This window comes from Carcharhinus amblyrhynchos, chromosome 7 (genome assembly GCF_965287045.1).
Source record: "Carcharhinus amblyrhynchos chromosome 7, sCarAmb.v2.hapA, whole genome shotgun sequence".
In the NCBI taxonomy this organism is placed as follows: Eukaryota; Metazoa; Chordata; class Chondrichthyes; order Carcharhiniformes; family Carcharhinidae; genus Carcharhinus; species Carcharhinus amblyrhynchos.
The window spans coordinates 102,337,706-102,364,651 of NC_137330.1; the positions used below are offsets into that span (position 1 = coordinate 102,337,706).

The 26,946-nt window shown below is 43.0% G+C and overlaps 1 protein-coding gene across 11 annotated transcripts in view; it reads left to right on the forward strand.

Annotated features, from left to right (window-relative positions):
- sobpa (sine oculis binding protein homolog (Drosophila) a) overlaps positions 1-26,946 on the forward strand; it is a 327,837-nt gene that overhangs the window by 106,063 nt on the left and 194,828 nt on the right. The window contains exon 1 of one of the 11 annotated variants that reach the window (XM_080192858.1): positions 19,911-19,979. The exons of the other annotated variants lie outside the window; for them this stretch is intronic. The gene's annotated coding sequence lies outside the window, so the exon portion shown is untranslated. Of the gene's footprint in view, positions 1-19,910; positions 19,980-26,946 lie in introns of those variants that run through there. 11 annotated transcript variants of the gene reach the window in all.

Consider the following 26,946-nt stretch of genomic DNA (forward strand, 5'->3'; position numbering starts at 1 on the left):
AAGAATCTTGAAAAGAAAACCAAGTCAAACCTTTGTGGAATTTGTTGGAGGTATGAAAATGACATTTGATAGATTGTGTTATTCATAGAATCCCTACAGTGCAGAAGGCGGCCAATCAGCCCATCGAGCCTGCACTGACAACAATCCTATCCCGATAACCCCATGTATTTACTGGGCTATTCCTTCTGACGCTAGCTGTCAATATAGCATGATCGATCCACTTAACCCTCACATCTTTAGAGATTGATGAAGGTTCATTAATACTTTGAAAATGTGAGGGAAGTTTTAGTGGTGAAATATTTTAAAAATAGTATTCCCACTGCAATGAATGTCAAGTTTGTAAAATAAAGAATGCTGCAGAAATGGCAGGCAATTGTGAACTGATTCAAAACATACTCGTAACTGGCCCCAGTTTGGAAACTCTCAGAGAAACTGGAGAGAGAAAGGGTTTGATAATAAAAATTGATCTGTTTCTGGTGAGGAAGAAGACCAAGATGAAAAGATCAGTCCTCAGGTTGGTAAAGAAAAATTTTGGAGGCCACGTTCCATTCAAAGGGATGTGTAAAGGCTGCATGCAAATCCATGGCATTAGTACAGTTGCATGGTGTCCTGGAGCATACTTTTCTAGTGAGCAAGGTTTATGACAAGCTGCTAAGTTCTATATTTAATAATAAAGTAACATGAGGTGCAGGAAATTACATATGAACATACAAGTTACAGGCAGGAGTATAAGATCATGGCTGATCTGATTTGTAGCCTCAAATCCACATTCCTGCCTACACCAATAACTTTTCTTACTTACCAAGAATCTATCTGCTTGAAAAATATTCAGAGACTCTGCTTCAGCTGCTTTTGAGAAAGAGATGATCCAAAGATTTTCCGAGGGTAAAGTGTAACCAGTTTTGTTTGGTGAGGCAGGCAAGTTGGTAGAGATACAGGTGACATGAAGCTCGCTCAAGTGAGTTTGCTGAATAAAGGGGTATTGAAGCAGGATGTTTACCCTTTCTATTGCACCAATTAATTTAAAATGTGATTACATTAATAGTCTTGCTTTTGCCTGGTCATTCCTGATTTGCCTGTGGAATGAAATAGATTTCTTACTGGGAAACAGTTTGGCTGGGATGAGGTCTTACTGTCTCCAATGGTTTACGGAAAGTCTGCTGAGACTTCTGAAACTGAAATTTGACAGAGAAACTTGAGTAACTTGAAAAAGCAATTACTTCCTTTAAGCCTGATAAAATTAATGTTCCAGCAAGAAATGTGTTGAAAGAGTCAAAAACTTAGCCTAAGAGCTTAACAAAGACAAAGAACAAATAAAAGTACAGCACAGGAACAGGCCCTTCGGCCTTTCAAGCCTGCGCCAATAATGATACCTACCTAAAATAAAATTTTATGTACTTACAGAGGCCATACCCTTCCATTCCTATCCTACTCATGTATTCGTCTAATTGCCCCTTAAATGCCGCTATCGTATTGGCTCCCATCACCTTCCTGGGCAGTGCGTTCCAGACATTCACCACCCACCCTCTGTGTAAAATAAACTTGCCTCACATACCTCCTCTGAGCCTTTCCCCACGTCTCTTAAACCTATGTCCCTTTAAAAACTTGGGAATATCAGGCTAAGAAAGAACAATTAATGGCGTTGGAGAAGCTTCAAAACAGCTTGAATTAAAAATGCAGTGAAGGCATATGTGAGATATGGCAAAGCTGATAACGACAGTACTCACACTTAATGATGAGACAAAGGAAAGGCATGCTTTCATAGAAAAACTGAGTGTTAATGCTATGGAAATCCAAGAATGAATACACGCTCTTGAATGTAAATTAGAACTTCTGAAAAAGAAAATGAGAACTTTTACCAAAACTGAATTGGGTAAAACTTTTGTTCAGTAGAAACATTGGAAAAGATCAGAAAAACTTGTGAACTGAACAAAAATGACTATCAAATTCTCTTAGTTGTGCACCAAAATACTCTCAGCCATGTTCTTAAAGCAGTCAGAGAGAGTTTATTCGACAGAATATTATCCTGCCTTTGAACAGGGCATTGTCCTTCATAAGATTTCAGATGTTTGGTTGGTTAACTTTTTTTTCAGAGATTTGCATGTTAAAAAACCTGCACACCTGGAAGAAAATGAAGATCAGGTGTTGAAATCTGAGCAAAATCATTCAGAGTGTGTTTCAAAAAGTGAAAATTCTGAAACTAGCACTAGCGAAAGCCACGTTGGTAGCCTGGTGCCCTCTTCTGAAGAAAAGCAGGAGAACTGTCAAATTCAGAAATTAAGAAGCAGTACGATGAGGAATTTACAAACATACAATGTGGGAACAGAAGTAGACCTTATGGACTCTCTCCCTGCTCCATCATTTAATAGGATCATGGCTGATCAGTTTGTATGTTGAACTCCACATTTCTATCCACTGTTAATAATATCTGATTCTCTCACCCAACAAGAATCTATCTCTGCCTTATAGATATTCAGTAACTTTGCATCCATCACTTTCTGATGCAGGAAGTTCCAAAGATGCACAACTCTCAGAAAAAAAATTCTCCTCATTTCCATCCCAATGGGAAAGGACATTTCTTGAAAAAATTTAAAGGGAAGCAATCACCATAAAACAAACTGTTGTTTGCAAAAGCTTTGGGACTCGAGACCTCATGCAAGTTGAACTTGAAAACCTAATTGTCATGTTAAACCTTATAGTTTTGACAGTGAAAAATGGTAAAATATCACAGGTAAAAAGTTATCTGTAGAGAATGTAATAAGGTAATTGTTAGTGTTTATAATAATAAAATGTGTTGTATTTTGAAAAGATCTTTAAAAAAATCCTACTTATGTTGGACTTTTCCCTTTTGGAGATGGACATCTGAGACCTATGTGCTTTGGAAAACATGTATTTTCTTTTTCTGAATGTGACATTTGAAAGAAGGTATTTAAATATCATTGGGTTTCAAGAAATGTCCACGTTACCTGGAGTTGCCATGGGATAGACAGCTAAGAAACAAAATATAAATAGAAAGCTAATTGCAGTGAGGTAGGGTAGCCTGACTTTCTGTTTGGCAGTTTAGAAAGTGGGAATCTCTGTAAAGAGAAACCAAACTAAAATGAATGGAACAGTTTTCTACTTGGCAGTCTTCGAGCAAATCCTGGTATTACATAAGAAAATAAGAAATAGGTGCAGGAGTAGGCCATCTAGCCCTTTGAGCCTGCCCCGCCAGATTGTAATTGGAAAGGACCGAACATGAAGACAGGAGGAGCAAAGGATTGCGGTTGGGACAATATCCATTGCTGCCATTGGAGTTGTATCAGAGTCCACTGGGCTGCTTAAAGGGAAGTAACATCCATGTCAGGCTATGACTATCTCCAACAAGAGAGAATCTCACCATCGCCGCACTTACGCAAGGATATTTTGGCCTTGGAGGGAGTGCAGAGGAGGTTTACTAGGCTGATTCCGGAGTTGAGGGGGTTGAACTATGAGGAGAGGCTGAACAAACTAGGCTTGTACTCGTTAGAGTTTAGAAGAATGAGGGGAGATCTCATTGAGACATATAAGATGTTGAATGGGATGGATAGGATAGAGGTGGAGAGGCTCTTCCCGCTCAGAAAGGACAGTAGGACTAGAGGGCACAGCCTCAAGATAAAGGGGGGGCGGTTTAGAATGGAGTTGAGGAGGAACTTCTTCACTCAAAGGGTGGTGAATCTCTGGAATTCTCTGCCCGTTGAAGTGGTGGAGGCTGCCTCGCCAAATATATTTAAGACACGGGTTGATAGGTTTTTGATAGGCAAGGGGATTAAGGGTTATGGGGAGAGGGCGGGAATGTGGAACTGAGCCACGACAGATCAGCCATGACCTTATTGAATGGCGGGGCAGGCTTGAGGGGCTAGATGGCCTACTCCTGCTCCTATTTCTTATGTTCTTATCTCCCCTTGACATGGGCATTCCCATCACTGAATCCCCACTATCAACATCCTGGTGAGTTACCATTGACCAGAAACTGAACTGGACTAATAATATAAATACTGTGGCTGCAAGAGCAAATCAGTCCTGGGAATTCTGCAGACAGTAACTTACCTTCTGATTCCACAAAGCCTGTCCACTACTTACAAGGCAGAAGTAATGGAATACTCGCCACTTGCCTGGATGAGTGCATCTCCAACACTAGGTCTAAGTGGCCTTCTTGATTGGGACCCCATCTACAACCATAAACACTGACTCACTGCAGTACTGATGCACAGTGACAGCAGTATATACCATCTACAAGATGCCTTGCCACAACTCACCAAGGCTCCCTCAACAGCATCTTCCAAACCGACAACTTCTAGAAGGATAAGGGCAGAAAATGTATGGGAACACCACCACCTGCAGGTAACTCTGGAAGCCACATGCCTGACATGGAAATATATCACTGTTCCTTCTTTGTCTTTGGGTCAAAATTCTGCAACTCTCTCCAACAGTACTGTGGGTGTACCTAAACCACAGGGATGGCAGTGGCCCAAGAAGGTGGCTTACTGGCAATTAGGGATGGGTAATAAATGCTGGCTCAGCCAGTAACACCCACGTCCAGTGAAAGAATAAAAAAAATCCATGCCACCCTCCTGACATGACAAGTTCACACAAGCCACTCAGTGAACTGTCTGTTTATAACAAATCTGCTTTGGTCTGTCCTGAGGTTTCCACCAGGGCAGATGCAGAGAAACCACAAATGGAATTGATTCCATTGGGCTAATCAGAGGAAAATTATGCAGGTTCTTGCTGCCTTTTGTGCTATTGAGTAGATTTTGGGTGACAACAGAATTGGCCCAGCCTTTCAGCTTCCTGGCAGTGGCCATTGAGGCTCAAGTGTGAAGAATGGCCACTTTAATTGGTCTCTACAATCCTTTCTTACTGCATACCACTGAAAGGCATTGGAAGCTTTAGTAAGGAATAAGTGATGATGAAGTAATATAAATAGTACATGAGCATCAATTATAGTTTGTAGATCATTGATAAATGTGCCATATATATGATTCTGAGCCATGCAGACCTGAAAGAGCAAGGCTTAATCCAGTTTGTCAATCTCAGCAGCAATATTGGGTCCAAAATTGGCCAAGGGAGGGAAGGGGAGAGTAATATTTGACCAGAGTTGCAAATTTTTAAGCTGCTTCTGTGCTGATACCTCCTTCTTCAAATGCCAAAATGCTACACAACCAAACACAGTTTCTTTATCCTGGTGACCAAATCACAACAAAGCACAGTTGGCAAGTACCAAATTCAATCGAGTGTTAAATTAGGCAGGGTAAATTGGGCATCTTTTAACTCAAAGGTGCTCCAGTCATTTGAGGCGCATTTGAGCCTATAGATATAACTTTTCATTTCTTGTAATCTAAATTTAAAAGAAGCACTAGTATAAAAGTGACATTGGATTCTTGTAGCACATTTCCGGACTGCAGAGGCAATAGTCAACAATGTTACAATTTGTAATGGCAGTTACAATGAATGATTGTTTGAAGCAAGACAGTGAAGCCCCCAAATACATTCAGTAGGCACTACAAAAAGTAACCTCTTTCATCTCATGGATTGCAATGGTTAGTTAAATCCAGTGGATCTGACCATCTGATCTTTTAGAATTCATTGACTCCATCTTTTTTTTTTAATTAAGTGAAACTTGGGTGACAGTCATGACAGTGGTAAATAAAAGATTTTGTCTGTTATAAATTGAGTTGCTAGAAGTTAAGTATGAAACATCTACTGCCTAGCTGTGCTAAACATTTTGAATGGAACATGTAAAGATATAAGAAAAACCCAATGGAGACAGTGCAGTCAGTTTAAGCTCAGGGATTGAAAGTTTTTCAAAATCGATTACTTGGGAGAAAATTAACAGTCACTTTGATGAATATGGATTAACTAAGCAAAGCCAGTACAGATTTGATCATGTTTAACCAACTTGCTTGAGTTTTGCGCTGAGGTTACAGAGAATATCGATGAGGGTACTGCAGTTGATGTGGTATATGTGGATTTCTGAAAGGCATTTAAAGAAGAGCCACATAATAGGCTTAAGCCAGCCAAGTTGGTGCTCATGGAATGAAAGGGACATTGGCAGCATAGATACAAAATTGGCCAACTGACAGGAAACACAGAATAGTGGTGATGGCTATTCCTTGGACTCCCTTGGAGGGAGTTATACAGTGAAAAGTTACACAGAGATTGGTATTTTCACCACTACTTTTCTTAGATGTACAGGGCACAATTTCAAAGCATGCAGATTTACAAAACTTAGAAATACAGTAAACTGTCAGAAAGATAGCGATAAGAACAAAGAAAATTACAGCACAGGAACAGGCCCTTTGGCCCTCCAAGCCTGCACCGATCGTGCTACCCCCTACCCTTCTGGGGACCATATAAGAACATAAGAACATAAGAAATAGGAGCAGGAGTAGGCCATCTGGCCCTTCAAGCCTGCCCCGCCATTCAATAAGATCATGGCTGATCTGTCGTGGCTCAGTTCCACTTTCCCGCCCTCTCCCCATAACCCTTAATCCCCTCTCTTATCAAAAACCCATCAACCCGCTTCTTAAAAATATTTAGCGAGGCAGCCTCCACCACTTCAACGGGCAGAGAATTCCAGAGATTCACCACCCTTTGAGTGAAGAAGTTCCTCCTCAACTCCGTTCTGAACCGCCCCCCCTTTATCTTGAGGCTGTGCCCCCTAGTCCTACTGTCTTTTTTGAGCGGGAAGAGTCTTTCCACCTCTATCCTATCCATCCCATTCATCATCTTATACGTCTCAATGAGATCTCCCCTCATTCTTCTAAACTCTAACGAGTACAAGCCTAGTTTATTCAGCCTCTCCTCATAGCTCAACCCCCTCAACTCCGGTATCAGCCTAGTAAACCTCCTCTGCACTCCCTCCAGGGCCAAAATATCCTTGCGCAGGTGCGGCACCCAAAACTGCACACAGTACTCCAGCTGCGGCCTCACCAATGCCCTATACAGCTGCAGCAAGACCTCCCTACTTTTATATTCAATCCCCCTCGCTATGAAGGCCAGCATCCCATTCGCCTTCCTGACCACCTGCTGCACTTGCAGGCTGGGTTTTTGCGACTCATGCACAAGGACCCCGAGGTCCCTCTGCACCGTCGCCTGCTGCAGTTTTTCGCCACGTAAGTAATAGTCCTTCCTACCATTCTTCCTACCAAAGTGGACCACCTCACACTTGCCAACATTAAATTCCATATCCCTCTATTCCCATCCTATTCATGTACTTGTCAAGATACTCCTTAAAAGTCACTACCGTATCCCCTTCCACTACCTCTTCCAGCAGCAAGTTCCAGGCACCCATCACCCTTTGTGTAAAAAAAATCTGCCTTGTACATCTTCTTTAAACCTTGCACCTCACACCTTAAACCTGTGCCCCATAGTAATTGACTGTTCCACCCTGGGAAAAAACTTATGACTATCCACTCTGTTCATGCCTCATAATCTTGTAGACTTCTATCTGGCCGCCCCTCAACCTCCGTCGCTCTAGTGAGAACAAACCAAGTTTCTCCAACCTCTCCTCATAGTTAATGTCCTCCATACCAGGCAACATTTTGGTAAATCTTTCCTACATCCTTGCCAAAGCCTCCACATCCTTCTGGTAGTGTGGCGACCAGAATTGAACACTATATTCAAAGTGTGGCTTCACTAAGGTTCTATAAAGCTGCAACATGACTTGCCAATTTTTAAACTCAAGGCCCCAGCCAATGAAGGCAAGCATGCCGTATGCCTTCTGGACTACATTCTCCACCCGCATTGCCACTTTCAGTGACCTGTGTACCTGTACACCCAGATCCCTTTGCTTATCTATACTGTTAAGGGTTCTGTCATTTACTGTATATTTCTTATCTGTATTAGACCTTCCAAAATGCATTACCTCATTTATTTGGAGACTACGAGGAAACACAGTTTGATGTAATGGGGAGACACAATTGAGATAAAATTTAATGCAGAAAATTGTGCAATGATACATTTTGTTTGAAGAACAAGGAATATGTTCACAAATCATTCAATATGGCAGGCTAGTAGTTAAAAAGGTAAATGGGATCTACAAAACCATTGAATCCATAGAATCTCTACAGTGCAGAAGGAGACTGCACTGACTCTCTGAAAGACCATCTTACTATTCACAACCCATGAATTCATCGTAGCTAATCCATCTAACCTACACATCTTTGGACTTCATAAATGGTGGCATGGAGCCAGAGTTTTGTAAGAGTCCAGAATAATGAGTCTAGTACCAATTCTTGATACGGGTTCTTGAGTTCAATGAACTCACACACCTTATTTTCTCCTGGAGAAGCAAAGCTCAAGTTGAAGTCAGGGCCTCTTCCTCCCAGAGCAAGGCCCAAGTTGCGAATGGAGGACGGTGGCCAACAGGTTAGAAGGCCCACATCCACTCTGTGTGACATCAGTCTGGTGCTAATCATTACTGTTAGGACCCCCAATCCTCAACACCCCATCCACAGTGCCCCCTCCACAAGGACATCCACTTCATATCACCCATGTCTCCTCTAGACACACTCATCCAGTATCCACTGTGAACTCATGAATCCTTTCATAATACTGCAAAGTCTTAGAAATGCTCAGGAAATAAAAGAAAAATTCATTCAAACTCGACTGAGAAAAGTGCACCAGTTAAGGTCTCATAAATGTCAAACTTCCAGTTGAACAAAACTCTCTCCTTCTAAGCGCTCATAAATTTCAAAATCAACAGGCATTCAAAACCTCTTGAAAGCACTTAAATTCTGTCTGTGACAAGAACTAATGTGTCATTATACTACCTGTGACCAGTATGCTTTGTACTAAAATAAGTGTGTGTTTTCTTATCCTTTGGAGTGTGTAATCCAATTAAATAACACAGCAGCAAGCTTTTGAGAGTTTACACAAGTTATTTATTTTCTCAGTTACCCTGAATTAAATGCAGTCATGCACCCAAACACACAAAGATTGAAAATAGATAAAGATCATGCACTTTTACAAGTTAGCATTATTTTCAGTCTAAGATTTATGATCTCTGGTTTCCCACATGGCAGGCCTGCGGACTTTTGAATGGATTTGATGACAAAGTAGGAAATGGGAGTTTTGTAACACAAAGGCTTTATAGTAGGTTATCAGGTTTGTAGTCTGATAACTAGGAGATTCGTTCTCAGGCAAATTCTAAACTGGAGAAGGTTACAGGCTCTGGCTTCCTGATGTCTTGCAGTTTGTTTCTGAGCCTGGTTCATAGACTGGTTGCATTAAAGCTTTTGATGTCTTTGGGGAACAGCCTGCACATGGTTCCTAGTTGATCTTTTTAAATAGACAAAGAAAACATGGCTGTCTTCATGTGGCTTTTCATAAGTTCAAGATATTATGCAAAGAAGGCTTGGTACTCATGTTCGTTCCACATACTGCGTTGTGAATTAACACTTCTGAGACCCACCCAGTCTAGCTTAGATGAGAGGAAACAAAAGTGATACAAGGAGAGGTTGATAGGGGTCATTCACTTCCATTTGCCACAAATTAAGTTTCAATCTCCCTTTTGTCCAGTATGACATATGTAGAAAGGTGGTCAGTTAACTCTGAAGTCTTTTGTGTTGGCCCATCATTAAACAAAGAGATGTGTGAATGCCACAGGTGGCCATGGATGTCCATATTTAATTAGATACTTGATTGAGACTTGTAACTTTTGGCATTTGGGCTACAGACAGTTACATGATTTATAGCAGCCATTTTAACAGCTGGTTTGTGTCCAACTCTGAGAAGTTTTAATTGAAAGGTCATTATATGACATGCTGGTACTAGGCATGACAAACTGTTATCTGCTCGTAAAACTGAACCAAACCAGTAAAAAAACTGAGAAACAGAAAGCAGAAGTAGACCCTTCAAGCCTGCTCCACCATTTACCTTGATCATCAAATTCAATATCCTTCCCCCCATATCCCTTGATCCCTTCAGCACCAAGAGCTATATGAAATATAACACATAATTGTGTCCAAAAGTAAAAAAAATGAAAAACAAGCTGGCAGAGGGCAAGAGCGGGATGGAGTGGAGGGGGAGGATTTATGGTCTCAACTTGTTGAAATTAATATCAACTCCAGAATTGCCTACTTGAAAGTTGACCTAAGGCCCATCTCATTCTTCAATTCTGCACTTCATGGTCTTCTAGACTCAAGCTAGAGTTTAAGGTCTGAAATTGGTGAATTTGGTCAGACCAATTTTTCTGTACTTTTGCTTTTGATTATAGCTGTTCATTATACTGTTGCTCTGGACAGGTATTTTGTACCATGAAATCTTTAGTCAGTTAATGTCTCCCACCATCCACCCTATCACAGACTTTCTCTTTTGTTCTTCCTTCCTCGCTTTCAGTTGCTTAAAATCCCTTCAGTTTTGAAGAAAGGTCCTTGACATGAAAAGCTAAATATCTCTTGATGAACGTAAGAATTCGGAGCAAGAATAGCCGCCAGGTCCATTGAGCCACCTCTGCCACTTAAAAGATTATAGTTGATCTGATTGGAACCTCAACTCTGTATTTCCACCTCCCCTCAATAATCTTTCACCCCCTTGATCAAGAGTAATCTATCTACCTCTGCGTTCAAACTATTCAAAGACTCTGTTTCCATTGCCTTTTGAGGAAGAGAGGTCCAAAGACTCATGAACCCTGAAAAGAAAGAACTTTTCCTCATCTCTGTCTTAAATGGGTGATCCCTTATTTTTAAACAGTGACTCCTAGTTCTAGATTCTCACACAAGAGAAAACATTATTTTCACATCCATCTTGTCAAGACATCGCAGGATCTTATGGGCCCAATTTTACCATTAAATGTGGTAAAGTCGGGCCTGAGGCCATTAATGCGATCCGCGCCCGTGTCTGCGCAGATGCCCACTTTACCAAGGTCCAAAAATGGCTGCGATCTGATTTGTGTTCGAAATGGGCGCAACAGTTATTTAAATGCATTTAAATGCATTTGTATGCATTTAAATTCAATTCATGGACTTTATCAGCATTTCCCTCTTTACCATCGCGTTCACACATCCAGATTCGGCGCGAAACAAACATGCTCGGCAAAGGTCTGTTTCAGGTGCCCTCACTGCTGAAGAGGTAAGATCAGAGCTTTCAATAGCTCTCTGACTCAGATCGGTGGTGATGGGGAGAGGGAAGTGGGCCAGATCATTCTCTGGTAGGGGGAGGGTGGGAAAAGGGAGGCCCGATCATTTTCTGGTGTGGGGTGGGCAAAGAGGAGGCGGGTCAGATGTATCTCTGGCAGAGGGAGGGGGTGGGCTGGGGTGGGGGGAGGGCAAAGGGAGGCCAGATTGTTGTCTAGTGGGGGAGGGCGATCATTCCCTTGTTGGGGGGGGGGGAGGAGGAGGCAGACAGATGTATCTCTGATGGGGGGTGGGGAGGAGGAGGCCAGATTGTCGTTTGGTGGGCGGTGTGGGGAGAGAGAGGGCCAGATGGATCTCTGGTGGGGGTTGGGGCAGATGGATCACTAGTCGGGGTGGGGGTGCAGGCGGGGATGCAGGGGGGTCTGCTGCCACTCTGCGGGCGATCGATGGAGGGAAAGGGGGCAGAGGGTTGTGATCGGTCTGGTATCTGGGGGAGGTGTGTGGATAAGGGGAAAGTTATGTTGTAGGGGTGGGGGTGATGTCTGAGGGGGCCATCACTCCCGATTTTCACTCATGGGCCACTCTATCCGCTTTTTGCAGCCCAGGAGTAATGTGACAGCAGTGTGTTTTTCAAATTTTTTTCTAACTGCGCATGTGCTGTTCAGAGCTCTGATTGTTCAGGATGCATTAAGCCCCACCCACAGCGTGATTCAGACTTGCGATTTTTTTTTTCAGGCTAAGTATGTGTCGGGTCGCCTGAAAGCAGATTTCCAAGTTGGATCTGAATTGTGCCCAGATTCAGCGCTGAGAATGAAAATGGTAAAAGTGAGCTCTCACTCTTATAAACTCCAGCGGATACAAGAGTGGCCTGTCCAACCTCTCTCCACAAATGCTTCCAGACCTGCTGAATATTTCTAGCATTTTTTTTTGTTTATATTTCAGATGTTCAGGATTTTGCTTGTGTTTTAGAGAGGCTGGACTTACTCTCATAGAATCCCTACAGTGCAGAAAGAGGCCATTCGGCCCACCAAACCTGCACTGACAACAATCCTACCCAAGCCCTATCCATGTAACTGCATACATTTAGCCTGCTAATCCCCCTGACATATGGCGCAATTTACAACCCAGCTCACACATCTTTGGTGTGTGGGAGGAAACCAGAGCACCTGGAGGAAATCCATGCAGACATGGGGAGAATGTGCAAACTCCACGCAGACAGTGACCCGAGGCCAGAATTGAAGCCGGGTAAGAATTGAACTGAACATTTTAGACCCAACCTGTCATTTCGGACTCACAGATGTTGAGGGATCTGTCCTATATTAAGTTTAAGTTTATTTATTAATGTCACAAGTAGGCTTACGTTAACACTGCAATGAAGTTACTGTGAAAATCCCCTCGTCGCCGCCCTCCGGCACCTTAGAGAAGTTTGAGAGGAAATTTAATGGAGATTTTCAAAATTGTGAGTGACCTGACAGAGTATGTAAGGAAAACCATTCCCATTGGCATAAGTGTCTTGAGCTAAAGGATACAGATTTAAAATGATAGGCAAAAATATCAACAGTGATGTGAGGAAAATGTTTTCTTTACGTAGCAAATGGTCAGGAACTGAAATGTGCTTCTGATAGAGTGGTGGAGGCAGATTCAAATCATGGTTTTCAAAAGGAAATTGGATGATTATCTGCAGAGAAAGCATTTGCAATGCAATGGGGAAAGAGCGATTGGAACTAGCTGCTGGGGTTTTGACAATACGTTGTCTTTTCTGCGATGTAAGCATTCTATGATTCTATGGAAAGCACCTCCAAAATAATTGCAAACGGCACTTCTTTTTCTGAAGTGTTTTCTTCTCTTCCATTTGTTCATGTCCTGTGTTGGCTGTTTTCTCTTTAAACGAGAAAACAAGCTGAAAGGATAAGTGTGGAGTGACGAGAAAGATTAAGTCCCCACCCTCACTGATATAAGGTATCCTTAGTGGAAGTGCTAGGTGTCCTTACTGAGTCATTGACTGTGTGTTTACCTGTAGGACCTTTGTTTGCTGTCATAATGTACTGAACTAGACTGGCACACGCAGTGGCTGTTGGAATTTTGCTTAGAGAATTAGTGCAAAATCAGAAGAGTAGAATAGATTTCCATCGTAATTAGGTCAAACTGTCAGCCCAGTTGGTGGTTCGCTTCCAGCAGCAAGGCTGCCAGTTGAAGTGATGAGGCTGGTCTTTCAAACAAGGTAGTTATGGTCTGCTAATCTCAGTGGAACTATCTCTAACAGTGTATCTACACCACATGAACTGCAGCAGTTCAGGAAGGTGGCTTACCATCATCTTCTCGAGGGTAATTAGGAGTGGACTACAAAGGCTGGCTTTTCTGGTAACCCTCACATCTTATGAACAAATAAAAAGAGAATTTCTGTCTGAGTCAACATCACAAACTTTGCTGTTTCCGGGAGCTTGCTGTGTGTGACTTGACTGTTGCATTTCCTACATTAGGACAGTGACATCATTTGCAAAAGTTCCTTTTGTAAAACACTTTGTCATATCCTGTGGTGATGCAAGGCACTACAGAAATGCAAGACCCCCATCCTCGCAACCTAACAGCACATTTGTGAAACTCGAGCACAACAGAGGCCCAGGCTGAACCCAGTACTAATGTGGACAAATGATCATGAACCTGATGTCTGACAGTTTCTCCAATCCGGAGGTTATCACAACTTTTTTTTACTGACAAGCTGTTGACACATTTATAGGACATTCAGAGTTTTATTTTTCCCTTGAGGAGTGTTTGTCTCTGCAGCACATACACTAAAATTGATAATTGGTCCATTGGGATTGGAGAAGTACCTACAATACAAAATGCTTCCCTCCTTGTGCACTTCAGTCATGTGTTATGAAAAACAAAAAAAAACTTCCAGGTGATGGGTTAATTTAATTTCAGCAACATCACAAGAATCTTGCACTGAAGAGTAAATAAAGAATTTTTCAATAGGACATCATAGCATAGAAACGAAAGTAGGCCATTCAGTTCCTCAAGTTGGAATCTGTGAATGATGTAAGGGAACAATTGAGGGTTTGGAAAGAGACACACGTTAACTGTATATACAATAGCAGAATAGCATAGAAGTATTTAAGGGAAACTAGACAAGGATTTGAGGGAGAAGGGAATAGGTGGTTACAATGGTAGATTTAAGTAAGAAAAGTTGGGAGAAAGCTAGAAATGATGGCATGGACCAATTGGGCCAAATGGCCTGTTTCTGTGCCATATGTATTTTGTAATCTGTGTAATTATTTAATTTAAATCAGTGATAAATTTTTGTTAACCACAGTTACTAAAGGTGATGATTAAAAGTGGAGTTAGCTTACAGATCAGGCATGATCTCGTTGAATGTTGGAACAGACAGGAGGAGATAAATGCCTACTCCTGTTCCTATGGCCTGAGTTTCATGTGATTCTATTGGACATGCATTAGCCCCAGTAGAATGTAAAGTAGCACGAGAAAGTGGTGGCCTTGTGTCCTGATATCATTGCGCACCCTTGTGATATTTTGGTTGGTGGCGTGCAGGAGGCTTGGAAGTTTACCCGCTGACAATTAATGTTTGTTGAGGCAATTAAGTGTAAAGCAGCCAGAATTTCACATGGACCATGAAATTTTTAGCATGGGTAGGCGGCCATCCCATTTTTGCATTTTTCTCATCCGAAGGTGAGATGAAAGTGGGCTGAAGCATGGGCTGTGAATGTTGACAGGAGTTCAAGTGAGAGTTTGATGATGCTTTAGATTTGTGCTTTCAGACCTTTTGTTGTTTTCCTGAAATATTTGCTTTGTTAGCATTGTTCTGAGGGCTCTTGTTTTGGTACTTGGTGTGGAGAGAAGGTGCGATGGAGATATATCTGCCAGAGGCGCCTCCTATGGTGTGAATAGAAGGTCTTCAGGTCCTGGCTGGCTTATCTGAGGGAGGAAAACAATCAGTCAGTATTATAATTCATCACACAGTCAATGCCCATGCTAGGAGATGGGAATTGTCAGATCCCAATGGCAATATAGTGGCTTTGTGATTGCTGAATCACTGAGGACTCTTTCTCAGAAGCCGTTATGAGGGGTGAGGTGGCTCTACATTCTTTTCACACTGTGTGTCACTGGACTTTTATCTTCCTCTGAAATGCCAGCCTCTTCACGACGTGAGGGCCTTTTACCTTGCTCGCCCTCAAGCTTCGGGGCACCTACTTCATTGCTGATGAGAATTACCAGGCTGGCCATTGCAACACCAGTTGCTGATCGCTCAACATTATTGTGGTCTCGCTTCTCCTGTAGGTCCATTCGTTATTTAACTTTCCAGCTCCAACACCATACCATGCTCTTCCCCCCTTGTTAGAGTTCTTTGGATAACAACAATCTAAAGGCACTCAGTCAATTCTGACATGAACAGTGCTGGACACCATGCATCCAATGCAAGGTCTTAAATTACTTGTGCACAAGGAGAACCTCCTCCGTCCACAGAATGGCCGGAGCAGTTCTGAAGTTACAGAGAAACAGCTCAGCAGTTATAGCTAATTACAGAAAATTAGGAACAAGATATTTTTCACATCTTTCATTGACACACGTGTTTGCCAATTAAATCCTGACTTTTTGCCCTTCCTCATTCGATGAAAAATTGACTTCTGCTAATCTGGGATCTACCCCAAAATACTGAGAGAGGCAAGGGAGGAAATTGCTGGGGCTTGAGAGAAATCTTTCTATACTCACTGGCTACAGGGGAGGTCCCAGAGGATTGGAGAATAGTCAATGTTGTTCCTTTGTTTAAGAAGGTTAGCAAGAATAATCCAGGTAATTACAGGCTGGTGAACCTTACATCAGTGGGAGGGAAATTATTGGAGAAGATTCTTCAAGACAGGATTTATTCCTGCTTGGAAATAGGTGGATGTATTAGTAAGAGGCAACATGGTTTTGTGAAGGCGAGATCGTGTCTCCCGAGCTTGATCGAGTTTTTTGAAGAAGTGACGAAGATGTTTGATGAGGATAGGGCACTGAATGCTGTCTACATGGACTTCAGTAAGGCCTTTGACAAAGTCCCTCATGACAGACTGGTGCAGAAGGTGAAGTTTCATGGGATCAGAAGTGAGCTGGCAAAATTGGCTTGGTCAAAGAAGACAGAGGGTAGCAGTGAAAGGGTGCATTTCTGAATGGAGGCTGTGACAAGTGGCATTCCTCAGGGATCAGTGCTGGGACCTTTGCTGTTTGTAATATATATAAATGATTTGGAGGAAAATATAACTGGATTGATTAGTAAGTTTGCGGATGACACAAAGGTTGGTGGATTTGTGAATAGCAATGAGGACCATCAGAGGATACAGCAGGATATAGATCGGTTGGAGACTTGGGCAGAGAGTCGGCAGATGGAGTTTAATCTGGGCAAATGTGAGGTAATACATTTTGGAAGGTCTTATACAGATAGGAAATATACAGTAAATAGCAGAACCCTTAAGAATATTGATTGGCAAAAGGATCTGGCTGTACAGGCACACAGGTCACTAAAAGTGGCAATGCAGGTGGAGAAGATAATCAAGAAGGCATACGGCATGCTTGCCTTCATCGGCTGGGGTATTGAGTTTAAAAATTGGCAAGTCATGTTGCAGCTTTATAGAACCTTAGTTAGGCCACACTTTGAACATAGTGTTCAAGTCTGGTCACCACGCTACCAGAAGGATGTGGAAACTTGGAAAAAAAGATTTACCAGGATGTTGCCTGGTATGGAGCTATGAGAAGAGGTTGGAGAAACTTGGTTTGTTCTCACTGAAGCGACGGAGGTTGAGGGGAGACCTGATAGAAGTCTACAAGATTATGAGAGGCATGGACAGAATGGATAGTCAGAAACTTTTTCCCAGGGTGGAAGAGTCAATTACTAGGGGGCATAGGTTTAAGGTGTGAGAACAAGGTTTAAAGGAGATGTACGAGGCAGATGTTTTACACAGAGAGTAGTGGGTGCCTGGAACCTGTTGCTGGAGAAGGTAGTGGAAGCGGATATGGTATTGGTTTTTAAAGGGCACCTTGACGAGTACGTGAATAGGATGGGAAAAGAGGGATATGGTCCCCTGAAGGGTAATGGGGTTTTAGTTAAGTCGGGCAGCATGGTCAGCGCAGGCTTGGAGGGCCAAAGGGTCTGTTCCTGTGCTGTAATTTTCTTTGCTCTTTGTTCCTTCATTTGCATAGCATACCCCCATCTCTTGTCTTTGGTAATTGTTTGGGAAACAAATCTGGTCTTGCTCACCCTCTGGTGAAGGCCAAAAAGCAAAATGTTGTGAGACCTAAGCAGAATAGCGGAGACTGACTCATTTTGAAGGTCAGTAGCTGATAAACATTTTCCACTACTGTACAGAGAAAGCATGAAAATTTAATTTGAACACTTTAACTTCTGCACAATTTAACTTCCAAACTATGAAACTTCAATCTGAACATTTTAGCTTCCAGACCCACACTCCTGCCAACCATGTTGTTGTTCCTATCATCTTTGCACATCTGACCTTTAGATGGACCCAGGGGTTCCAATCTAATCTCCCAGCCTTAACAGGCACAGTATATATGCCGTCTGTTACTTCATTACTGCACCCCTGAGCAATGCTGAGGACATCCAAACTTCTGCACAATCCTTACCCTTGCCAAGGACAGAAGATCACTGAACCTTTGCAGTGTTGTATCCATATGCAGTGCACTACATCATGCCTGTTGACTTCAATGGAAAACCTCTGCCCTGGCTTTCTTGGTTTGATGCGGTTGTCTCCTCTTGCTATCCCGTCATATAAATATGTCTCGCCTGGCAATCACTGCCTCCACAAGACAGTTGTCAGAAAACCAGTTGGGGGTGGGCGGGGGTGTTCTGATGAATGCCCACGTGCATTGCCCTCCTGCCTGGTGTGTGCCCTGGGTGCTGCTACCATTGGTTGGAATTATTCAGTTATTCACGCCAGCAAGATCTTCTGGTCCCAGGGATGGTGCACCCCTGCCATGGGTTTCCAGCAGCAAGGGGAGCATTCAACAGGAAACCCCATTGGCAATGGCAGGACCAAGAATATTGCCACTGGCTAAAGGCCTCTGGGTTGCAGGAATGTCGGTTTGAGTGAGAAAATTAGTCATGATCATGTTGATTGGTGGAGCTGCAAGATGGGCCGTCTATTCCTCCTATTTCTTATTTCTTATGTATTTCCCTAGTTTTAATCTCTCAAATCTAATTGACACAAACTCAAAGAAACTCAGTTGCACAATTAGCTCACGCCTAGCTCAATGGCCTCATGCTCTGCGCAGTTTCTTCTAAAGTTGCCCCTTTGCATCCTGGAGAACAAAGAAACCCAGGTTCCTTTAGTATACTACCAAATGCTTCCTTAAACCACTTCTCCTACCATCCTTGAGCTGAATTGTATGGGCCACTAGTGAGTGGGGGAGCAAGGCCACCCAATCCCCCTACATTGCAATTTTATGGGCAGTGGGGAAGATGCCAAGTTGCTGGTCAATGAAAGTGGGTGGGAGTGTCTTTTGGCATTAAAATGTTGCAGCAAAAGAAGGAGGCCCTTTGGCCCACCTCGTCCGTGCCAGCCTGAGAACACCCAGGTGCCCTTTTTGATCCCTTCTTTCTCCCATAGCGCTGTGGCTGATTGCATTTATGTTGCAGATCCAAGTACTTTTTAAAATAGTTTAGGGTCTCTGCTTTCACCACCAACTCGGGCAACAAATTCCAGAACACACCATCCTCTGCATAAAAAGATTCTTCCTCATGTCCTGCCACTTATCCTGAATCTGTGCCCCCGGTTCTAGAATTCTCTGCCAAGGGAAACTTCTGGCCCCGGTGTCAATCAGAGGCACCTCCCCAAAGTTTTGCCTCCCACATCCATGATCTCTCTCTTGCCCCATCCAAATGCCCTCTGCTATCCCCTTGCTGGGGTCTGTCACCCCAATCACAGTGAGATCCCGCTGCGATGTAGTTGAATGAATGGGTATATTGCTATGACACAGGCAGTGCTGCTATTCATAAATGGCTTCTCAACAGTGCATCCATGCCTCATAACCATACTGCAATCTAAATAGTCTGCAGGTAGGGAGTCAACTGAACATCCTTGACCCTGCCACACAGAGAACACACATTGTGGGAAGGAGGTGTGTGAATGTGTGCGTGTGGGGAGGTGGGGAGGTTGGAGATGTTGATGATATGGCACACAAGCACCAGCAAACACAGCTTATGCTATGCCTCCTTGTGTGCAAAGTACGAATGCCACCCTCTTGGGCAGTACCAGCAGTGGCCACTGCTCCTTCTGGCACTGTGCAGAGCCGGCAGCTCTAATGGGGTGGGCCTTCCTGCTGGAGATAGACAGAACTCCTATCTCTCACTAATTCAAGAGCCATTGCCTAAAAAAATAAAGTGGGGCAAGCCCGTTAAGCAGAAGGTACGGTTACCCCCAACATTTATGTGGAGTGCAGAGAGCCTGCCATTAGTATAACCTGGGGTTGTCAGACTTTTTACATTAGTATAAGATCCAGCCCTTTGTCTCAAACAAGTGTTGAGTTCTTAAGGTTTAATTTATTGCCAAATTGGAGACCACAAATTTTTTGCTTCTTTCCTTTTGCCCACTTAAACCCTCTCTCAGACTTCTCCTAACTCTAAATCTGAATCACAGTCATTCTATAGTTTTCCCTATATCTCCAGCAGTCCTCCCCATACTATCCTGTCAATATGGCCCCAAAAGCCAGCTCTGCCATTCAGATCTTGGGCTTTAACTTGACTTTCCCGCATCCTTTCTTGGTTCCCTAGGAGACCAAAAGTCCTTCAACCCTGAATAAATTCAACAGCGCATCACCCACAACCCTCTGGAGAGAGGATTCCAAAGATTCGGAACTAACATCTAGTCTTGGGTGAGTCTCAACGTGCTCCAGCTAAATGTTTGGAAGACTGACATCATTGTCCCATTTTAATCCCCTTTGTTTTCCCTCCTTTGCACTCTCAAAATGTGGACAGTTTAGCACCTGCTAATAAACTGAGCAGATCTCTCAAACCTCATTGTCTTTTAAAGCCTGTTTTACTTACTGCCAGCATATCTCAAAGCAATCAGATTCTTAATCCACCTGCCTCATTGTTGCTATGAAATTTCTTTCAGGTGGAACAGTTTCTGCACATTGCTGGCTCCTTATCCACGTTGTGCCCCAGCTGATTCTGACCATTTCAAAGCAAGCTGCTCTTGTTACACCCAACATATGTTTCAGATTTTCCACCCTGTGCTTTTCACTACCTCTGTCTAATGCTTCTGGAAGCTTTATTGATTTTATCGCAATGGTTTTGAATCCACGTCCAATTAATAAGAGATTGTTCATGAGAATGAACAAACTTACACCCCTACAGATTAGACTTAGACTTAGTTCCTCTGGCCCCATGCAGGACAATAGGTAGTAAGACTTTGCCATTGGCCATCCTGCTTTTGGAGCTGCTCTTCAGATGTACTTCTTGCCATGTCTTCTTTGGACAGCTCATCATCATCTTCCATCCGGTGGTGTCCATACTACTGCTACTCTGGTGAAGCGTATGTTCAGGAGGCAAATTACGTGTCCTGCCAACCTCAGTAGCCTCTCCGTCACGGTGTCCTGCAGGCCTTTCTGCCCAGTCCTCTGTACCACTTCTTCACTGGTGAAGCTCTCTCCACGTGAGGCCCAGGATCACACATAGGTAATAGTGGTGAAAGATGTCCAAATTAGGTGACATGATTACCTGATCAGAATGCTTTCAATCTAAATCACCCATGTTTAAAGCACACTTTAAATTTTCTTCTTTAATACCTCATCTTTGTACAGGGATGTTAAATCTATAACCAGCAAAACCTGACTATTTTTAAAAATGGTGATGCATTCTGTCAAGAAAATAGCAAGTTTTTTTTCATTTGTTCTTGGGATATGGGCATCACTGGCTGGGCCAGCATTTATTGCCCATCCCTTGTTGCCCTTGGACGTTTAACAAGAATTAACCACATTGCTGTGGCCCTGGAGTCACATGTAGGCCAGACCAAGTAAGGACAGCAGATTTTCTTCCCTAAAGGACATTAGTGAACGAGATGGATTTTCCCCAACCAATTGTTTCATGGTCATCAGTTGATTCTTAATCCCAGATATTTTTTATTGAATTCAAATTCCACCAACTGCCGTGGGCAGAATTTGAACCCATGTCCCCAGAACATGAGCTAAGTTTCTGGATTAATAATCTAGTGATAATACCACTAGGCCACCACCTCCCTCTTAAAATAGCTCTGATAGAACACACGAAAGGTGACATGAATAAAGGAAACCTTAAGCTGTAAGTGTCACACATTCCTTCCATCAAATAGAAAAAAAATACATGAAAGCATAAAAGCAGATACAAATTGGAAAAAAAGAAACAAGTTCAATTTATTTTACAACTTTCAGTCCCTTGGCATAGCCCAATGCACTCCCTGAGTGCAGTCACTTTTATAAAGTAGGCAGTAACAACAGTCAATTTGTGCACAACATGGTTCCACGAATAGCATTGAGATAAGCTACCAGATGATCCCTAATGATATAGTTTAAGGGATAAATGTTGACCCGGATATTGGAAAAATGACCTTCTCCTCTTGAAATCATGCCATTTGAATTTTGTTGAAAATCTTCGCTTTTTAAATAATTACATCTTCAGGCCTCTACTCAGTACCCTTGAGTGTGTGCACCCCCCTCCCAACCCTTTCAACATGACACCACATTTATCCTTTGGTGATGGAAGGTCTGAAGCCCATTTTCCTGTAAAGTTTAATTTTGGCATCTTCTTTTCCAAACATACACTTCACTAGCTGGCAAAATATAACTACATTATTATCTGGTCTGCAACTTACCCTTAGACCTCAAAAGTTGATGTTTTTAGATTGGACAAGCAGCTGGTTAATACTTGTGGCACCAGCCTATGCAACCTCACCACAGTGAAGGTCCAGTTCCTCTCCTCACTATAATCTGTCTCACCAGGTGTGAGACAGTCATAGGAAATGACATTGCATGCATTACACTTGGGGCAGGTTTTACTCTGCCCCTTCAAGGTGGGTTCTGAAGTCGAGGGGGGTGGGAAGTGGTGGGGAGGATAGAGCATAAAATTGAATGGATGGGATTTCCATCAGGAATCTGCCTGTCCAAACCCAGATGCAATTTCACACTCTGGGTAGGGCCTCAGGCGGGAAAACTGCCCATTCATGTGCTAAGACCCTAAGGACATTGTTTCACCCAGTGTTTAGGCTGGCAGGTGCAGGTTGGGTGGGAAAGTGGCATTTGCACTTTTCCCCATCTTGAGTGGGAAGGGGATACCTCACTCTGAAATCCCCCGCAGAGTTGGCATACCTTTCCACTCTAGACAGTTGAAGCTCTGAGAGTCCCACTCGCCTAATCCCGCCCACACAGTTGCCCTCTCCCCTCCCCTCCCCCGTCAGATGTCCCCGATGCTCCTGACCCTGGGACTTTCCTTTTCAAAAGTCCCAGGTCTTCGTTCCAGGCAGAGCACAGCAGTAGCAATTCTGGCCACTGCAGTGCAGTGTCTGGCTGGGTTGAAGAGCCAACAGCTCTCATGGAGGGACTGAAGTTCTCCCTACTGCCAGTCAAATCTCAAGTGAGTGTTAAATGGCAGTGGGAATGAAAGTCAGCAGCTGCGTGTTAGGTGCTGAACATAGAACATAGAACATTACAGCGCAGAACAGGCCCTTCGGCCCACGATGTTGCGCCGACCAGTTACAGAAACAATGGCCCACTAGCCTATACCAATCCCTTTTCGTCCATAACCTATCCAGAGATCTCTTAAACGCCCCCAAACTAGACGCATTTACAACTGCAGCAGGCAGGGCATTCCAATCCCTCACCACCCGCTGGGTAAAGAACCTACCCCTGACATCCGTCCTGTAGCTAACCCCCCTTAATTTAAAGCCATGCCCCCTCGTGCTAGCTTTCTCCATCCGAGGAAAAAGGCTATCACTATCCACCCTATCTAAACCTCTAATCATCTTATATGTTTCAATAAGATCCCCTCTTAGCTGCCTTCTTTCCAACGAAAACAACCCTAAATCCCTCAGTCTCTCCTCATAGGACCTCCCCACCATACCAGGCAACATCCTAGTAAACCTCCTCTGCACCCTCTCCAACGCCTCCACATCCTTCTTGTAATGCGGGGACCAGAACTGCACACAGTACTCCAAGTGCGGCCGCACTAGAGTAGTGTACAGTTGCAACATTACACTGCGACTCCTAAATTCAATCCCCCTACCAATAAACGCCAAGACACCGTACGCCTTCTTAACAACCTTATCTACTTGATTCCCAACTTTCAGGGATCTATGTACACACACACCTAGATCCCTCTGTTCATCCACACTGACTCTCAGGATGGCAAGTACTGATCACTGACCATCTTTAACATTCTATCCCTGATGGTTCATGGAATGACCAAAACAATAAGTATCCAATCACAAAATCATGGAGTAGTTACAGCAAAGAGGGCCATTCAGCCAGGTATGTCTGTGCCAGCTCTTGAATGAGCAACTCACACCCACTCACCCACCTTTTCCCATTACCCTGGGAGGCACAGTGGTTAACACTGCTGCACCAGGAATCAAGATTCGATTCCCAATTTGGGTCACTGTGCGGAGTATAGAAGTTCTCCCCATGTCTGCGTGGGTTTCCTCCGGGTGCTCCAGTTTCCTCCCACAGTCTGAAAGATATGCTGGTTAGGTGCATTGGCCATGCTAAATTTTTCCTCAGTACGCCCGAACACGCGCTGGAGTGTATGCACTAGGGGATTTTCACAGTTACTTCGTTGGAATGTTAATGTAAGCCTACTTGTGACTAATAAATAAACTTAATTTGTTTTCTTTTTAGATAAATATCTAGATTCCATTAGTTATCTAGATCCTAGATTCAGTCATGGCTTTTTGAAAACCATAACTGGGTCTGCCTCCACTGCACACTCAGGCTGTGCATTCCAGATCTTAACTACTGATTATGTAAACATGTCTTCCCTCATGTTGTCATTGGTTCTTTTGCCAATCATTTTGTATAATTTGATATCCTTTTGTTCATGACTCTGCCTACTTTGTCCAGAATCCTCTTAATCTGAAGCAAAATACTGCAGACGCTGAAAATCTCAAATGAGAAAAGAAAATGTTGGAAATACTCAGCAGGTCAGGCAGCATATGTGGAGAGAAACAGAATTGACATTGAAAGTTGATGGCCTTTCATCACTGCTGATCCCGGTTAAGATGGTCAGTAAATTGCGCAAACCAACAATAGAGTTTACTTCTGGAGAGGGATAATTGAAAAATAATAAGTTATGCTTAATATGAATTGAATCTTGGTTAGTCCACACACGAAGTTCTGGTTGTCATATTATTCCAATATCCTGGACAGGGTACAAGGTACATTGACAAGGATGATAATAGATACACAAGGTTGTGGATATCAAGAAAGGATGAAGAAGTTGGATTTGTTTTTTCTCTTGGAAAGGGGTGGCTGAATATTTGTATATGTCTTTAAAGTTATGGAAGGTGTTGATAGAGTTGATGCAGAGCAAAACTAAACTCCATCAACATAAAATAGTCACTAAGAAATCAAATGGGAAATGGGAATCCAATGACTGCATTGACACTTCCCATTGCCTCGGGAAAGCAGCCAGCATAATCCAGGATCCCACGCACTCTGGACATTCTCTCTTCCATCTTTTTCCATCGAGTAAAATATACAAAAGTTTGAAAACATGTACCAACCAACTCGAGAACAGCTTCTTCCCTGGTACCATCAGACTTATGAATGGACCTATCATACATTAAGCTGATCTTTCTCCTCACCCTACTGGTAACTGCAACACCATATTCTGCACCCTCTCCTTTCCTTCTCCCCCGTGTACTCTATGAACAGTATGTTTTGTCTGTATCGCGCACAAGAAACAATGCTTTTCATTGTATCCCAATACATGTGACAATGCTAAATCAATTCAATTGAATCAGAAGAAAAATGGCGAGAATATGGAACTCACTACCTCTGACAACAGTTGAAGTGAATAAACTAAGCATGTGTGGGTGTAGGGGACAGAGGGTTATGCTGATGGAGTTATATGATCAGCATAAATGCCAAGATGGACTGCTTGGGCTCAATGGCCTGTTTCTGTATTCTAGGAAGTGTGTGCAGATAGCTCCTTCTGGCATTTTTGTGCAGACCTAGAGCACACAATCATCTTCAATTTGCAACTAAATAGCAGGAGATAGGAAATGGGGGCAAAATAAGCTTGAAGCAGCTAGAGAGTGCTATTGTGGGCAGCAGGGTGACGTAGTGGTTAGCACTGCTGCCTCACAGTGCCAGGGACCCATGTTCAATTCCAGCCTTGGGTCATTGTTTTTATGGAGTTTGCATGTTCTCCCTGTGCGTGCATTGGTTTCCTGTGGGTGCTCCGGTTTCTTCCCACAGTCTGAAAGGTGTGCTGATTAAGTGCATTGGCCATGCTAAATTCTCTCTCAATGTACCCAAACAGGCAATGAAGTGTGGCAATTAGGGGATTTTCACAGAAAATTAATTGCAGAGTTAATGTAAGTCAACTTGTGACACAAATAAACTTAAGCTTAAAACAAATGCATGCTTGCTGGTAATGAATGGAGGGGGCTTTACTTAATCTTCAGTGCTGACACTGGATGGCAAGGGCCTGTCTACTTCCCTGTACCACCTGGCATTCTTAAACTTGATGAGCAAACAAATTCATCACAACTATTAAACCACATCAAAAGTTTGAATATTTTAGTGGCACATGCCTTCTTGCTTTCTTGTATGCATCCTTTGTACTGATGGGCAAGATGTGTTATTAGATGGGGAAAGGGTGGATATCTGTTTCAGCACCATTAGCTGGGTAACAAATCTGGAGAACTGTACCTGAGTCACCAGCTGTGTGTTCTGTAGAATTGCCGATTCCACAGAGACTCCTGTACACTGCAGAGAAATGCGTCTGAATTATATACAGGGTAAGGAATAGTGAGTGAAACTGCAAACCATTGGGACTGCTGGCCTTCAGTTAAGCTTGTTGCTTGATTCCCAAATGACTACTGTTTCCAGAATCTATAATAATGTCCTGAATTTGTTAACGTCACTTCCAACAATATGATTTAATTATCTTCGAAATGCACTTGCTGGCATTTGCAGGGTGGTTTAAAAGGTATGTGGTGTTGTGTCTGTGTCTTTTCTGCAATTTTCCCCAATAAGAAAAGACCTGTGAAAATCACTGACCCTGCAAAAGATTTGGTGCTGTTTTCCTCTTAGCTTTGTGCAGATGTAATTTACATCCATTGTGTCATCAATCATTCCATTTGTGGAACATGTGGCCTGCCAGAGAACTCCCCAGTAATAGTCTGTTACATTTATAGGATACTGTTGGCAGTACCTACATTTGGCATAATGTAACATAAAGGAGGAATAAAACCCTGACCTTATTACAATTGCAGACCTGACTTTTCGTGGGTTTTCAACATCAGAGCCCATAAGTCCTCCAACAAGGACAATCAGGAATTATGACATGTTCTGATAAAAAACTGACTTCTGGTGATTTTATTTTTTGAGATGACTTGATACCAGTCACCATTTTTTTTTGCTATGAATGCTTCTCTAAGTTCTGATTAACTTTTCTTATTCACTTAACACTGTAACACTGTCAGTGGGACTAATTACTCATTCACAGCTGGCATAGGCCTGATGGGAGGAATGGCCTCCTTCTGTGCTGTATTTATTTATTACAAAGAACAAAGAACAGTACAGCACAGGAACAGGCCCTTCGGCCCTCCAAGCATGCGCTGATCATGTTTATCTATTCAGACCA